This window comes from Gopherus flavomarginatus, chromosome 5 (genome assembly GCF_025201925.1).
Source record: "Gopherus flavomarginatus isolate rGopFla2 chromosome 5, rGopFla2.mat.asm, whole genome shotgun sequence".
Lineage (NCBI taxonomy): Eukaryota > Metazoa > Chordata > Testudines > Testudinidae > Gopherus > Gopherus flavomarginatus.
Window position 1 is genome coordinate 131,502,296 of NC_066621.1, and position 14,699 is coordinate 131,516,994.

The following is a 14,699-nucleotide window of genomic DNA, read 5'->3' on the forward strand; positions in this document are numbered from 1 at the left end:
TGCATTTTAAAGACAGACTTTTGGTTCTAAGAGGGAAAGGTTATGAATATCAGTAGCTGTCAGATTCGGAAGGCTTAGTCTTTTTAATTAGGGAAGTTAAATCTCTCTGACTGTTCCCAGCAGCATTTTAGCGTCGCTGTGACAGAGCTGTCATTTTTTTCCCCACTAATGGACTGAAAGATTAGTTTGCTGATCTACGTGCCATACCTACTTTGAGCAGGTTTGCTGCTAGAAGAAATCCCATAGAGCTGCATACCAGGAAAAGGGTCACTCTTCCCCACGGTAAGATTTAAGTCAAATATATCAAGATGAAGAGATTAGGAAATACAGGCCCACATTCAAGGATCAATCTCCCAGCATGAAAAGGGCACTAAAGCATCTACTGCCATGCTGGATACTGCTGAGTCATCTTTTTGCAGCACCAGAGAGAACTAGCTTCCAGATAGCTGCACTGCATTGGCTTGATCACTGGTAGAGCTCTAACAAACCCTTTTCTTGTTTCCCCCTATATTTTTAGAGTCAATTTTCCATTCTCAGTCAATGTGTACAAAGAATGACCACCTGCCAAACTGCCTGCCTGGTATGTGCAAATTGGTCAGCTTCAAGCGGCAAAGTAGGCAGTTTCCAACAGGGCCTCCATGTCTTTTCTCTTAAATGGAAAGAGGTGTGGTGAAGCCAGAGCAATTACATATTTGTAAGGGGCAGGGAGGTACTAGGGAAGTGCAGAGTACAAGTCAAGCCTAGCTTGCAGGGAAAGGCTGGTTAAAGAGCTAAGACCATGGTTCAGGACTCAAGAGATTGGATTTTTTCCTGCTCTACTACAGACTCCTTGTGTGTCCTTGGGCAAGTCACTTACTCTGCCTTGTGTGTCTACCCTGTCTTGCTTACCCTTAAGCACACATTTTACTTTCCCTCTTATAAACCCATGGCTAGGCCAGATTGATACATATGGGGGTAATTCCTGCTCCCCCTCCCCCCTGAACCGTGAGGTATTCAGAGGCAACAGAATGAGGGCAACTAGAGAGCCAAGGTGGGGGTGAAATTTGGGAAGTGGGTGCATGGAGCCTCACTCCTTGGAGTGTACCTTGCAGCCTGCCATGCAAGGGGATCTGAGAACAGAGCCAGAGAGAAGCAGAGAATGGTCCTGGTGGATCTACCAGTGACTGTCTCTGCAGTCCCAAGGCATTAAAGCCAGCCACGAAGCAGCTCCACTGTGGTGCCACAGCCTGGAGGGTCATATAGATTCTTTCCCTACTACTAGGCAGTCACCACTCCTCAGCACCTAACAGACAGCCCAGCACATTAAGCTGGGCACTGGACGGAGGATGTACCCCAATGTGAACATGGAACTGGCCTTTTGTGATTCAGTCATTCCAGTTATGCAATGTCAATACTCTGCCTCCTGGAGTTTGGTACATGCCCTGGAGGTGTGTGGTGTCAGGGGGGAAGGGAGAATAAGAGCAGAAAAATGGAAGGGCCTGGACTGAAAAAAGCAAGATACACAATTTCTCCATTGTCCTTTAGTGGTGTTGTGTTTAGTCAGCTGGAGGGTGTAATACTTTGCTCTGTCTTTGGTTGCTGGGTTTAGTGTGTGGGTGCTGGGTGGCCTGTGAAACAGAGGAGGTCAGACTAGATGATCTGGTGGGCCTTTCTGGCCTTAAACTCTCTGGGTGTAGAAGGTAGACATGCCCCGGGGCATCTGTCATTTGCCCGACCATCACTTACTCAGCACAACAGAGCAATGTCTGTCTCTTTGACCATGGCAGCATGAGGGAAGTTTCCCATGGAAACGGATGGGAAGTTTCCGTGGATGATCTGTTCCTGCACAGCTTCTCCTCCCATACAAGGCACTAGCAGCCTCTTTCCTTCCAGCACATGTATTCTTTCTGACCCGTTTCCTTTTAGCCAGTGGGAATTTGGGGCATGTAAGGAAAAGTCCATTGTGTGAGCATGCTTGAGTAAGGGCTTGTCTACACTGGCACTTTACAGCGCTGCAACTTTCTCACTCAGGGGTGTGAAAAAACACCCCACTGAGCACTACACGTTTCAGCGCTGTAAAGCGCCAGTGTAGACAGTGCACCAGTCAGTGCTAGGAGCCACGCTCCCAGGGCTGGTAACTACGCCCCTCATGGAGGGTTTTTTTTTAAGAGTGCTGGGAGACCTCTTGCCCAGCACTCTGCCATGACTACACAAGCCATGTTAATGTGCTGCTGCGGCAGTGTTTTAATGTTGCCAGTGAAGACATGCTCTTACAGCAATATGGCCACTGCTACCTACTTGCAACAAAGAACTTTCTCTTTAGGGAAGTTTCCCGTTCAAGTTGTGCTGACACTAAGAAAAGAGAGGAAAATTCAAAAGCTATAGTAAAACCAGAGACTCAGTTACAGCATTCCTGATAGTGAGATACTGACACTACCAGCTCTGCTGACCTGACAGACCCTTTGTTTTGGCTGTCCAGAGAACCTCCTATTGCAAGCCTGCATGCTCCTCAGCTCTGTTTTGGGGGTTGTTTTTTGTTTTTGGCTGCATGATATGGATAGCTTACATGCAACAAATTGATGTCTCTTGTGACTGAAGCTGAACTGTAATACTAGTAGAACAGAGGATCTCCTGACAGACGGTCATAGTCTACCTTGCCCTATGCTGGTACAATTTACATCTTTTCAGTTTCCAGTTTCTTAGGGCTTGTCTACACAGAGACATGCAGGAAAGTTATTCTAAATTAACTAAAGGTGTAAATCTGAAGTGGATTAGTTTAATTCTGAGTAACAGCATCCATGCAGTTTAAAGTGACCTCAGTTTGGTTTAGCTTAATTTGTTCTGGAAGTGAATTAAATTAAACTAAATTGAGGTCACTTTAATTTTGACTGAGGGTGTTCACACAGTAACTTAATGAGGTTTAACTAAGCCACTTCAAATTCACACCTTTAGTTAATTCAGATTAGCTTTCCCAGACAACCCTGTGTAGACAAGCCCTTATACTCACCTGCTTTCCTGTGTTTCCTCTACTTCTGTCCATTTGCCTTTACATTTAAGCTACTCAGCCGTAGCAGCTTTATCTAAGCTATTTCTAAGGGCCCCTAACAGTAGCATTCATATAGAAGCCCAGAAGTCCACACTGATTCTTCCTTTTCTGTCCTCAAATGATTTCTGGGTGTTTTTCTTTTCCTTAAGGAAGGAATCTGTTTCTGGAGGAAGACTTTCTGGAAAAGGTAAATAAGAGCACAGCTGAGCTTAGATTCAACCTGGTCTTCTCTGGCAAGGAGCTGAGTGACTGGTGTCTGACTGCTAGAAGCACTTTGCCTCCAGTGCTTGAAACTTGTATCTTCAGTCTCTCCAAATGCATCATCCTGTGGAGTGCAGCCCTCTTCATGGATAAGTCAGTCCCTGAAAAAACCAAGTCCCAGATTGCTAAAGCCCTTATACATTAGGCATATGGACTTGAATTCAGTGTGGAAACAAAGGGAGAGGGTGGAGTTTGTGGTGCTGTTGTCTTTGCTGGGGCATTAAGATACTGGCTGCTACATGCTACATCAGCTCCAGTTTGTATGATGATTACACTCAGCTCCAACTGGAATGAGTGGCAGAAGTCTAATAACAAATGTGTAGGTCACTGTGGCTTTTTCCTTGTCTGAGAGGAAAGGGCAGAGGCCCCACACCAGCCAGAAATAGAGGAACGCATTCTTCAACACACTAATCCTACGTATGTCCAAGAGTAGCGAGGAATCCAGCATCCCACCAAGGCTGTGTGTGTGGTCTGGTCACCCAGTCAATGGTGAGGTTAGGCTGCTGGCAAGGTAAGTGCTTTCCCTCTGCCAACCACCATTACGTTTTTCTTCCCAGGGTTAAGTCTGAGCCAGCAGCTCTCTCTCTGCTTTCCCTCCTCTGTGCTCAGCAACCGTTAACATTGGCTTTATTCAGTCCTTAACTCACCAAGGATGCAGTTTATGTAACACTAATGTAGAGCGGCAGGGGTCCATATTGATGGCATTATGGTATGGGCCGGATTGCTTTTTGCCACAGCCCTGCACAGGGGCAGTGTGGAACCATCTCACTCAAGGGGACATTGGGTAACTTAAGCTCAGAGGCTCTTGGAATATGCAAGGACTAAAATTTCAACCTCAAAGTAAGAGCTGATAATAGATATGAGACCAAAAAAATGAAGGCTTCTGCCATCCTTCTCCCCTTGCCCTGCTCAACACCCACTCTCTTGGCAACCATAGTCTGGGCCTAGATTGTTAAGCACTGCTTCACTCACTAGCTTGGGTTAATGTTCTGAGGTCTCTGGTACAGCATTGCTCCATCCATAAGACTGAACAGCCTGGATTTGTGGGAAGTTTTCAGCAACATCCTCAGTGTGATCTTGGCTTAGTTTTACTTGTGTTCATTGTTATATGTGTTGGTTCCTGAGCTGTGTGGATCCAATTATTTTCTTTCAGAAAATGGAGACAAGCCAATGCACTGGTCTCTGCAAGTAAAGAATAAGCAAGTTCCAAACATGAGCCTTCATCTCATTGACATTTTTGTCTAGATGAAGCTCGGCAGCAGCCTCAATAATAGGCTTCTGAACTTCTTGTATTCTCCAGGCATTTAAAGACACTGCAAATTAAGATGTAATTGAAAAATGAGTCTATTTCTAAGAAATGAAGTGTAACCAATAGCCCAGGTCTGCTAACTTAATAGAGAAGCTTAACATCATTATATCTGTATTAATAACAAGACCAGTCAGCCATTAGCAAGAGAAGTTCATTCATTGCATCTCTTGACACTTTCCAGCCTGCTTTTTCTTGGTAAATGAAGGCTGTTTGTGCTCATCTTCCATTCGGCTAATTCTCAGTAGTAAGATAAACATATGGGTGAAAGATCTTACTTTTCTCCCCCTCTATCTAAGAGCTGCTAGCAGGATAATGATGGAAATAACATTAGCATTTGTAATGGAGGCAAATACAGAAACATGAAGGACCAACAGAGAAAGTATCAGATTGAGTTTTGAAGGCTACACAATCAGATGGATGTGACTCTGTAATAAAACAACAACTATTTAAAGGCCCTGCTATACATTGTCATATATCACTTGGGGGGCAGGGGAGGGGTAGCTCAGTAGTTTGAGCATTAGCCTGCTAAATCCAGGGTTGTGAGTTCAATCCTTAAGTGGGCCACTTCAATCCTTGAGGGGGATCTGGGGCAAAAATCAGTACTTGGTCTTGCTAGTGAAGGCAGAGGGCTGGACTCAATGACCTTTCAAGGTCTCTTCCAGTTCTAAGAGCTAGGAATATCTCATATTATAATTATTTGTTTAGAATGAATAGTTTAGTTTATGTAGTCAGGTTCATGCAGTAGCTGGCTAATACCTGAGCACAAGGTGGATATTAACAGTCTGCCAAGGCTCAAGGCATAAATACCTTCTTAGGATGAAACTAAGCCACAAACACTTGTACTTATCTGTAAAATGGACATAACAGCACTTGCCTACCTCAGGGATTGGGAGTCCTAATTCACTAAATTCTGCAAAGTGCTTTGAGAAGACATTATTGTAAGAAACCCATGATCACCTAGCACTTCATGGTTGTTGCTATGATCATTCAGAATTTCACAGAAACAGCAGAATGTCCTCCTGTGCCAAAAGCACATGCTCCTACTACTGAGTTGAAGGAGAATCTTCATTAGCTGTAAACCATATGTGGGCTATGACACAGAAAAGCAGTTCTGATTCTAGGCACCAGAAAGCAGTGGCATATATACCCTAGCCAGGTCCTTACAGTATCAATATTTTCACATTTTCCTTGTCATCCCCTGTTCTTATTGTTTATATTACAATAGCACCTAAGGGCCCTAGTCATGGATCAGAGTCCCATTGTGTTAGGTGCTGTACAAACACAGAACAGTCCCTGCCCCAAAGAGCTTACAATCTAAGTATAAAACAGGAGATGATATATGGGTATAGACAAGTGGGGCAGTGCAAGGAAACAATCAGTCAATATTGGTGAAGGACTGCTGGTGTGCTGTGACCACTGTGTAACCATTGTTAACAGCATTGTGGCAAAGAAGTGTTTTGTGGAGGAAAGTGAAGATGGATAATGAGTTAGCTTTGCAGATGTTGTAGGAGGCACTCCCTGTAAACCTTTCAGTAAGGATGCAAGAATGAGATTCTTTTCTTTCAGCAGACTAAAATAATAAAGACATTCTACACTTGGCTTCAGTAAAGCTGCACTGCACTGCACCAGCTAAGGGTGTAGCCCATCTTCTCTTTCAGAACAGACAGTATACAAACAATTAATGCATCTGCCTAGGGCATATAACCGATTTATAGCAAAGGGGAGTTTTCAAGAGAACACTACTCACTTTCTCACATAGAAAATGCACATGCAAGGAAACAAAGCACAACATTCTTCTATGTAAAATATGCAGCAATCATAAGGCATATTCTTTACAAACATCTCAGGAAATAGATTGTCTAAATTTTATGCATACAAATCAATATTCTAGCTGAAAAGTGATGCTTCCTAAGCCAAGAAGCATTCACATTCTTAATGCTTTTTTCTAAATACCAACTGAGAGCTTTTATGCTGGCAATTAGAGCTGATTGAACTCTGCAAATAGCATTTGTAAATATTTGTGCAAATTCCCAGTCATTGTTCAACTCAGCTCTGGTCATGACCCCTTGCAGGTCACTACTTCAGACATTAGTTTGAACCTTCCGCCCCTCCCAATGGCTGTTTGAGAAATGGCTTTTTTTGCATGAAATTCACCCCTGTGCAGAGGGCCAGCAAAAAGCCTATGATTAAAACTGGCTAATAAAATTTCATGGATTTTGAAGTTTATTAAAAACCTGTTTTAGCAAACAAAATTTGATCTGTGTTTTTCAAACCATGATTGAAAGATGTCTATAGCAGTTTCATTTATTGAACTCCATTTTTGATTTTTTTTTAACCATGACAGATTTTGATTTTTAAAGTGATTAAAAGGTTGATTTTAAAATGTCACCTTTTCCCCAAAAAAGATTTGATAATGTCAGCAATTTTTCATGAGCTTTGTTTTTGCAAAGGCTGTCTTTAAATGGGATTTTTTTTAATTCAGAACACTGCTACCAGCTCTACTGTGCATCACACTTAAGCCCAATTCTGACTGACTGAATGAATGTACAATTCTGAATCAGAAAACAATGAGTATTATACTCAGCAAATATTTGACCAATTGTATTGGGTATGTACACTAGGACAGTCTACCCCTTTAAAGGCCTGGGGGGCCAGTGAACAGCTGCCCCTTTTCTGAAGGGAAGCTAGACAGGCAGGTGCTGGGAATCAGCCTGACAGTATCTAATGACTGGGTCTGAGTCTCAGCTAGAGGATATAAATGAAGCTGCCAGGGCTGTGAGAGAGCCTGGGACCAGGAAAGAGCTGAGAATATACTCTTGCTGTGGCTACAGCAAGAGGGCAAGCAGGCTCTGTAAACCCCTGGGCTGAGGGAATTGCAAACCCTTTAGCTATTGGAGACCAGAGGGTCCTACAGTCTCAGTCCTGAACAAGATTATTGCTTATTCCACATTTCCTTTTGTTTGTTATGTGTTTGAAGAATAAACATAGCCCCAAAGAAAGGGCTACAAACAGAACTGGGCATGGCTGATGGATCTGACCAGCCTAGGACAAACAACCAGCCCATAGGAGATGTTTCCATTCATGTAAAATTAAGGATATGGAAATGAGAGGAAGGAGGATGGTTATTTATACATCTGCAAACCAATAAGGCAACCATTTTGGAAGCCCTGAGCTACTTTTTATTCACTTTTATTCCTTTATTGAAGGAGGCAGGGCATAAGGATGCCCATTCTGCTTCTCCCATCTTGGCTGTAATAGTACACTAGATTGCACAAATACTGGAAGAAGAGACTCTTGAATCCTTCCCTCCCAAGCTTACCCCAAACATATTGGCCTGAAACCGGGTCTACCCTTCCTGAGCTCCTTGCAGGGCCAAGGCCTTTAACACCACCTACTAGTAAATTAACCCACTGAGAGTTGCAGGAATTTCCACTGAAAATGAAAAGGCTGCTTGAAAATAATCTTCTTACATCATCTAAAGACTTATTCTGTGAGAGTCATGGCCAGTCCCACTAGTAACGAATGCCAGGGTTGCCATATCGTTTCTCTGTCATACATAGGACAGGTATATACATATTGGGTCATTAGCATTACTCAGTTACTCTCCTTTTCTTTCACTTTGCTGGATCATTGCATAATCATTCTCACCAACATTTGTTTCTAGGCCCTGTCAAGGTGCAACTGCAGAAACAGACAAGCTTCTGAGTGCTACCGTGTGTGTGTGTTTGGAAGAAGATCTGACAGCTCATGAATCATTGGGGCATGAAAAGCTGACAATTGGTTTTTAATATCTGAAATGAATAAGGCCACAGTTTAATCACCAGATAAATCAGAGGAAATGTTCCTGGGAATTGAAGGGAAACTTCCTTTTGCGGACAATATTCCTCCCACTTTCCTGGCTTTGCATTATTTATACCTGTCTCATACTGTACCTCTTCTGTTGCTGGAATGCATTTATTAGAAAACTGAGAAAGGTTACTTTCTATAATAGCTTTTTCATGTTGTGTGAGAGCCATTTATATTATGCAGTCAGGAATGACAGCTCCTTGACAGGAGACAAACAACATTTCTCTTCTGTCACAAATCACTCTCTGTATTTTATAGCATTATATAGCCTCAAAGCTGAAGTAAAGTATATGTATTGTCCTTTTTCAATTACGTGAACAGCGCTGACAATGATTAAACAGCCATTGATACACAAATTCAGAGCTTAAGTGGAGACATTCCCTCGCTTTCATTTTCTATGAACAAAACAGATACTTTGATCTGAAATTAGTTTTATTTTAGATTTTGTTATTTCTTGTTTTCCTTAAGGTCTCTATGGGAGACCACAGTGGGTGCATTGTAGGCCTGGCATCTTCTCTGTAACTAGCTGCAGCAAGTCTGGGAACAAAATGGCTGGTAGTTGTGCACATTGAGGACTGTCATGGGGTTTGCTACTCACCACCGAGGTGCCTCTCTCAACTCTATTATTCCCTCTTCATGGCTTGCCCCTCCAGCCAGCTCACTTTGATAATCTACAAGTGTAGGATTAAAGTTCTACTGGACAAACAGTCTCAGGCAGTCTTCAGCTCCACTGCCCAGTCTGTGCCACTTCCCCAGTGGCTGGCAGGGGAACCTAGGCTCACCCACTACTCCAAGTTCCAGCCCAAGGACTCTAGGCCCAGCAACTACTGTCTGCTCAAGCTCTGATCTTGTTGCAGTTCCCCGGGCTCCTTCCTATCTTCTGGCCTCCCTCTGGATTATTGTTGCTCCCTGTGGCTATTTCACCCCCAATCAGGTTCTTGACAGAGTCTGTATTTTAAGGCAGGATCTCAGGGCTTATGTGTTGTAGTCTGTTGCCAGCTCCCCACCTCTCTAGGGAACAACTGCAGAGTTCTTCCCTTATCACCAACTTCCTTCCTTTATGCCTATCCCAGCTGGGTTTCATCAGCCATTAGGCCTTATCAACCCAGTCTCTTCTCCAGGTGCTTCCTGCCACAGGGTTAATGGGCCCTTTTTACCTATTCAGTCTGTGGAGGGGAAGGGGGAAGAGAGAAACCCTATGGCAGGGACCAAATTCATCCGTGCTGGATTTCCACTGTACATAGATTTCAATTTTAGCTGAAAATAGGCATCTACCTTTATGCTGGGTCCACAGCAGGGATATTTTGATCCTGAGAAAGATCTTAGAAACATAAAGGTGTAGTACACTTAAAACAGAGGTGTAATAATCACAGAGCTATAATACAGATACTTCTTTCTAATCCTAATCACTTCGTTGAGTTAGCAAGTAACACAAGGTGTTAGGGTTAATGTAAGACAACATTCTGAGCTATCTAACAGAACATTGTTTCAACAACAGAATGTGTTTTGATGTATTTTCAGTAGAGAGGGGCGCATAACAGAATTTAGATCCAAACAACTCTTTGAATGGATGAATCAAAACACTCTGAAATAAGGGAATGTACAGATTCAGAGTTGGAGCTCCCCTTTTTAGGGGAGTTTAGGTCCAAGAAGTCAAATCCTGCTGACTGTATCCAGGTGAATAATTCCATTAATTACAGTGACACTCCCTGCACAAGTAGGGTGAGCACGATTTGACCTTGAGGGGGATATTGATTTGGCCACTTACAGGGATAAAGGGCCAGCAGCAATTTCATAGGGGCCACTGAATGAGCCAAAGAGCACCCAGAGCACACCATGTGATTTTTTTCCCCGCTTGTCCTTGCTCATCAAGTCCCCTCAGCTGCCAGTCCCCTTAGTGGAGACGGGCAGTTGGACAGCATAGAGGCATCTATGCAAGCTCTGTGCCACTCAAGGATTCTGTTCTGTCTGGAGAAATCCTCAGATAGCCCTTTAGAGCATCTTTCTGGTTGCTTTGCATTGTTGGGAAAGCACAAAGCTGCCAGATCCAGGGCCAAAGACTGAACTCCCGAAGTTTGGGTCCAGAGCCATGGCTCACTCTGGGATTCTGGTTTGGGCTAGTCTCTTATTTACAATGTCTGTCTTACCTTGTGGTGAAAAACCACAAATAAAAGATATGCCCCCTCCTCTTAGAGGATATTCCTGGTGCCCTAACCACTTGCCCATTCTGCCCACTCAAATTTCCTCTGTAGCTTCACCTAGAAATGGTGTTTGCCCCTTTCTGTTTTAAACTGGCCCACTGGGATGCTTGAATTTCAGAGATAGATGGAGTGACCATCCTCATCAAAATGTACAGTTTGCTGAGGACTGTTTTGCCAGCCAGAGTGATATTGTACTAGTATTGTAGAATGAAGTTCCCAGATCTGGCTCCATCCTATGAATGCACAACTCTATAGGGCAGCCCCATTGGCAACAACACCGGGTAGGGTCAAAGCATGCTCTTCTTTGCACATTGATGGAGAGTTGAGAACACGAGGTGCTTTTGTCCATAACGGTGTCTTTGCCATGGAGCCCACAATGCTGCTTTGGAATGTAGTGAGCAACTGGAAGAAGGACAGATGTCTGTGAGATTATGAAGTGGTCCCAGGGTCTGAATCTCCTTATATGAGCAACTTCCACTGATTTCTATCAGAGTTGCTCATATGCAGCAACTACTGGGTCAAGGCTGTGGATAGCTTGTGTCTCCTCTTGTCACGTGCTTTGGGACTTCTCTGGATCAAAGGCTCTATGGACATGTAAATTTTGTTATGCTATTAATCTATTAATCTCAAAACAAAGTTCCCACCCATGTGGACCTTCTGCAAATGCACTTAGCCCGATTTATGGGATTAATTTTCACAAGAGCTGCAGAATAAGATGGTGATATAAGTAACTAGTTGAAATGGAATTCTTTCTTCAGTTAAGCTGCTGAGCTTCTCCACCTATCCACAGGCATCAATCTGCCCTAAGAACCCGAAGGGGTGGAGTGGGTGCCCATAAGTAGAAAGGAGACAAGTTGAAGGAGCATATTTTATTCATGACCACAATCAGCTAAAGAGGAGCAGAGAAATCTGTATGTGGATTTACATGAACAAACTCTCCATAAAATGCTTTTCCACTTCAAAAATCCTTATTAAAAAGTTGGACTTCACTTTAGTTCCAAGCAGGCAGGAACAGCAAATAGGCATTTCCTCTCTCTTCTCGCTCTTCTATTGGGAGAATTTTACATAAATTAAAATTAATGCATTTTTTCAACTAGGTCAGTTGAATGTAAATGTTCTGTTCCACCGAAGATTATGCATCATAACTCAGTTAAAGGATACACAGCACAAATCAATCTGGCTATACTTATCAAAGCAGATCCATTTGGATCAGGAAGCAAACAAAATTTTTCTACCAAACACTTTGCTGTAGTATCTGAAAACTAGGAAATTGATTGATAGAGGAAATGTATACAAGTGATTTGGTGAGTCTCCTACCATTTTCCACTAGTACTATCAAAGCTCCAATTCCTCTTGTATTTGGGATGGCACAGCCTTTTCCTCCAGTGCGTGGCTTCAAATTTGGGCTCAGAGTAAGTCTGAATAAAATGTGGGACCAATAGAAATGTTTGACATTTTTTTTATATTCCAGTGGAAATAGTTCTCTTGTGTTTGCCAGCCAGACATTGCAACACTGTGCTAGTGCATGTGAATCTGTGACACAACCTAGAAACTAACACAAAAGAAATATTCTTGTGGTTGGTTTTATTCCTCTCTCAGTCCTTTGCTGCCTGTGTTCTTCTCCTTAGGCCCTGGTCCTGGGAACAGGCACACTGATTTTGGTGTGACTACTTGCTTGAGTGAAAGCTAAACGTGCACAGGTGTTTGCTGAATTACCCTCCATCCCCAGATTGTTAATTCTTTGGGGGAAAAGACTGTCTTCCCGTGTGTTAGAGCAGTGTTTAACAGGCTACAGGTGGCACCAGAATCTACTACTGCTGAAACAGAACTACTACATTTCTATTCTGAGCCATAAAAAATGAAATTTTTGTTCAAGAATGGACCACACTTTGAGGGACATAAAGTCCCATTTTTGCTTGAAAAAGCACGTGAAGTCAGTTTTGAATTGAAACCTCCATTTCATGACACATCACATAAAAGCAGAATTCCATGCATGCAAAGTTGTTTGAATTTCAGAATTGTGAATGTTTGTTTTTGTGCAAAGAATCATGGAGCGCCTTTTTTTCCACATGACCCTGGCCAGCCCACAGCTTCCAGGCCTCACACAATGGTGATCACATTCCGTTTCCAGAGGGGCAGGATGGGATACCTTCCAGCGCGCATCGGTGCCTCCTCTTCACTGGCTAAAGAAATTACTGATAGCTGATGTGAGGTACTTTCTGTGTCTAAGGCACTGAGCGTCCTCCTGCCTCTGAAATTCCAGCCCTAAACAGAAGTGGAAAAGGGAACCTAGTAGTGTTCTGTCAGCAGACCAGGGGGCAGGAAAAGCAGCAGCTACTGCTAGAGCCTGGACAATCACTCAGCAATGGCTCTGGCAGAGAGAGTTACCGGTAGCTTCCCCGTCTTGCCCTGACCGTGGCTCTCCCTTCCCCGCCCTGCCCTACTCACCCCTCCACCTGCAGAGCATGGCTCTCCCTCCCCCACCCAGTCCCATTCACCCCCACATCCCTAGAATCCAGTGCTCCCTCCCCCATCTTGCCCCAGTTACTCACCCCTAGAGCCCGACTTTCTCTCCAACGTCCTGCCCCAGTCACCCCTCCACCCCTAGACCCTGCTCAGCTAGCAGGTGAAAGGTGGTGTAGAGACCAGGGAGTGATGGGGGGCGAGGTCTTATGGAAAAGCAATGGAGCAGGGGGTGCGGGAGGATCTGGCACTCAGTGTCCAGTTTTCACAGATTTAGATAGTTGGCCATCCTAGTATTGGGTGACACTGCCCCAGTTAAGGGCATTGGCCAAGCCCTTTGCACTGGAGTGAATTTCCAATTAAAACTACTATGTCCTCTTCAGACAGTGTTTAAACACAGCATGGCCCGGATTCAAGACAGCACTAAAGCCTGTGCTTAACTTTAGCATTGACTTCCATGGGATTTACACACGTGCCTAAAGGCCTATTGATTTAATGATAATGTCAATTTCAGTAGATCTCAAAGGCCTTCACAATCTTTTAATGTATTTATCTTCACAACGGTCCTGAGAGGTAAGGATTATCCCCATTTTAAAGGTGAGAACCTGAAGCCCGAAGATGTTAAATGACTTGCCCATGGACATACAAAGTCCATGGCAGAGCAAAGATTTGAATCTGGGTCTGTAACATCCTAGGCTCATGCCCTAACCACTGAATCATCCTTCCTCTCCAATAGAGCTTAAAGTTAAGCACATGCTTCAGTGCTGACCTAACTAGTACCACACATAATTAAGGACTTTCCTGAACTGGGGCAAAAACAAAGTGTACATGTATAATTAAACCTCTTCCTGTATTTCTCCTTGATGGGAGGGAAACCATTTTCTGCCTCTTCAGCTCCCCCTTGGTTACAGCATAGCTCAAGTGGCAGAGGCCTGGTCTATACCTGAAACTTAAAGTTGACCTGTGTCACACAGGGCTGTAAAACAAATCAAATATCCCCCTAGGAGCTGTAGTTAAGCCAACCTAAGCTACAGCATAGACACTGCTAAGCTGACAGAAGAATTGGTCTGTCACCCTAGCTACCACCTCTGGATGGGGTGGATTTACTACAGCAACGGAAAACCCCCTTCTGTTCCTGTAGTGTCTATGCTATGCTATGTAGTGTAGACATTTCCTTCATGCATTACAGGCTTTCCTCTGACTCATCAGGTGCAGGCCACGTCTCAAGCCAGGATGGCAGGCTCGATGGGCCATTGGTCTCTTTCAGCTTGGCAGCTTTTGCATTCCTATTGGTTTCAGCAAAGAGTAATGGGCATAAATTTAAAACCTTTCAGCAAAGAGTAATGGGCATAAATTTAAAACCTTTCAGTGGTGTGTGTAAATTGCAAACATGAACTGTTACTATTTTCTCACCATAGATTTTCGGATTGTCTTCCAAATATTATTTAGATTTCAAGAATAACAAAAGCTACTGTCATGTCATAGCCTGTTAAAATGTTTTGATAAGTAAAAGCAGAAATCGCCCTCTACTGGTTATTAATAGGAACGATAATGTTTTTCATAACTGCTTGCTGAAAATGTCATGTTTTAAAAT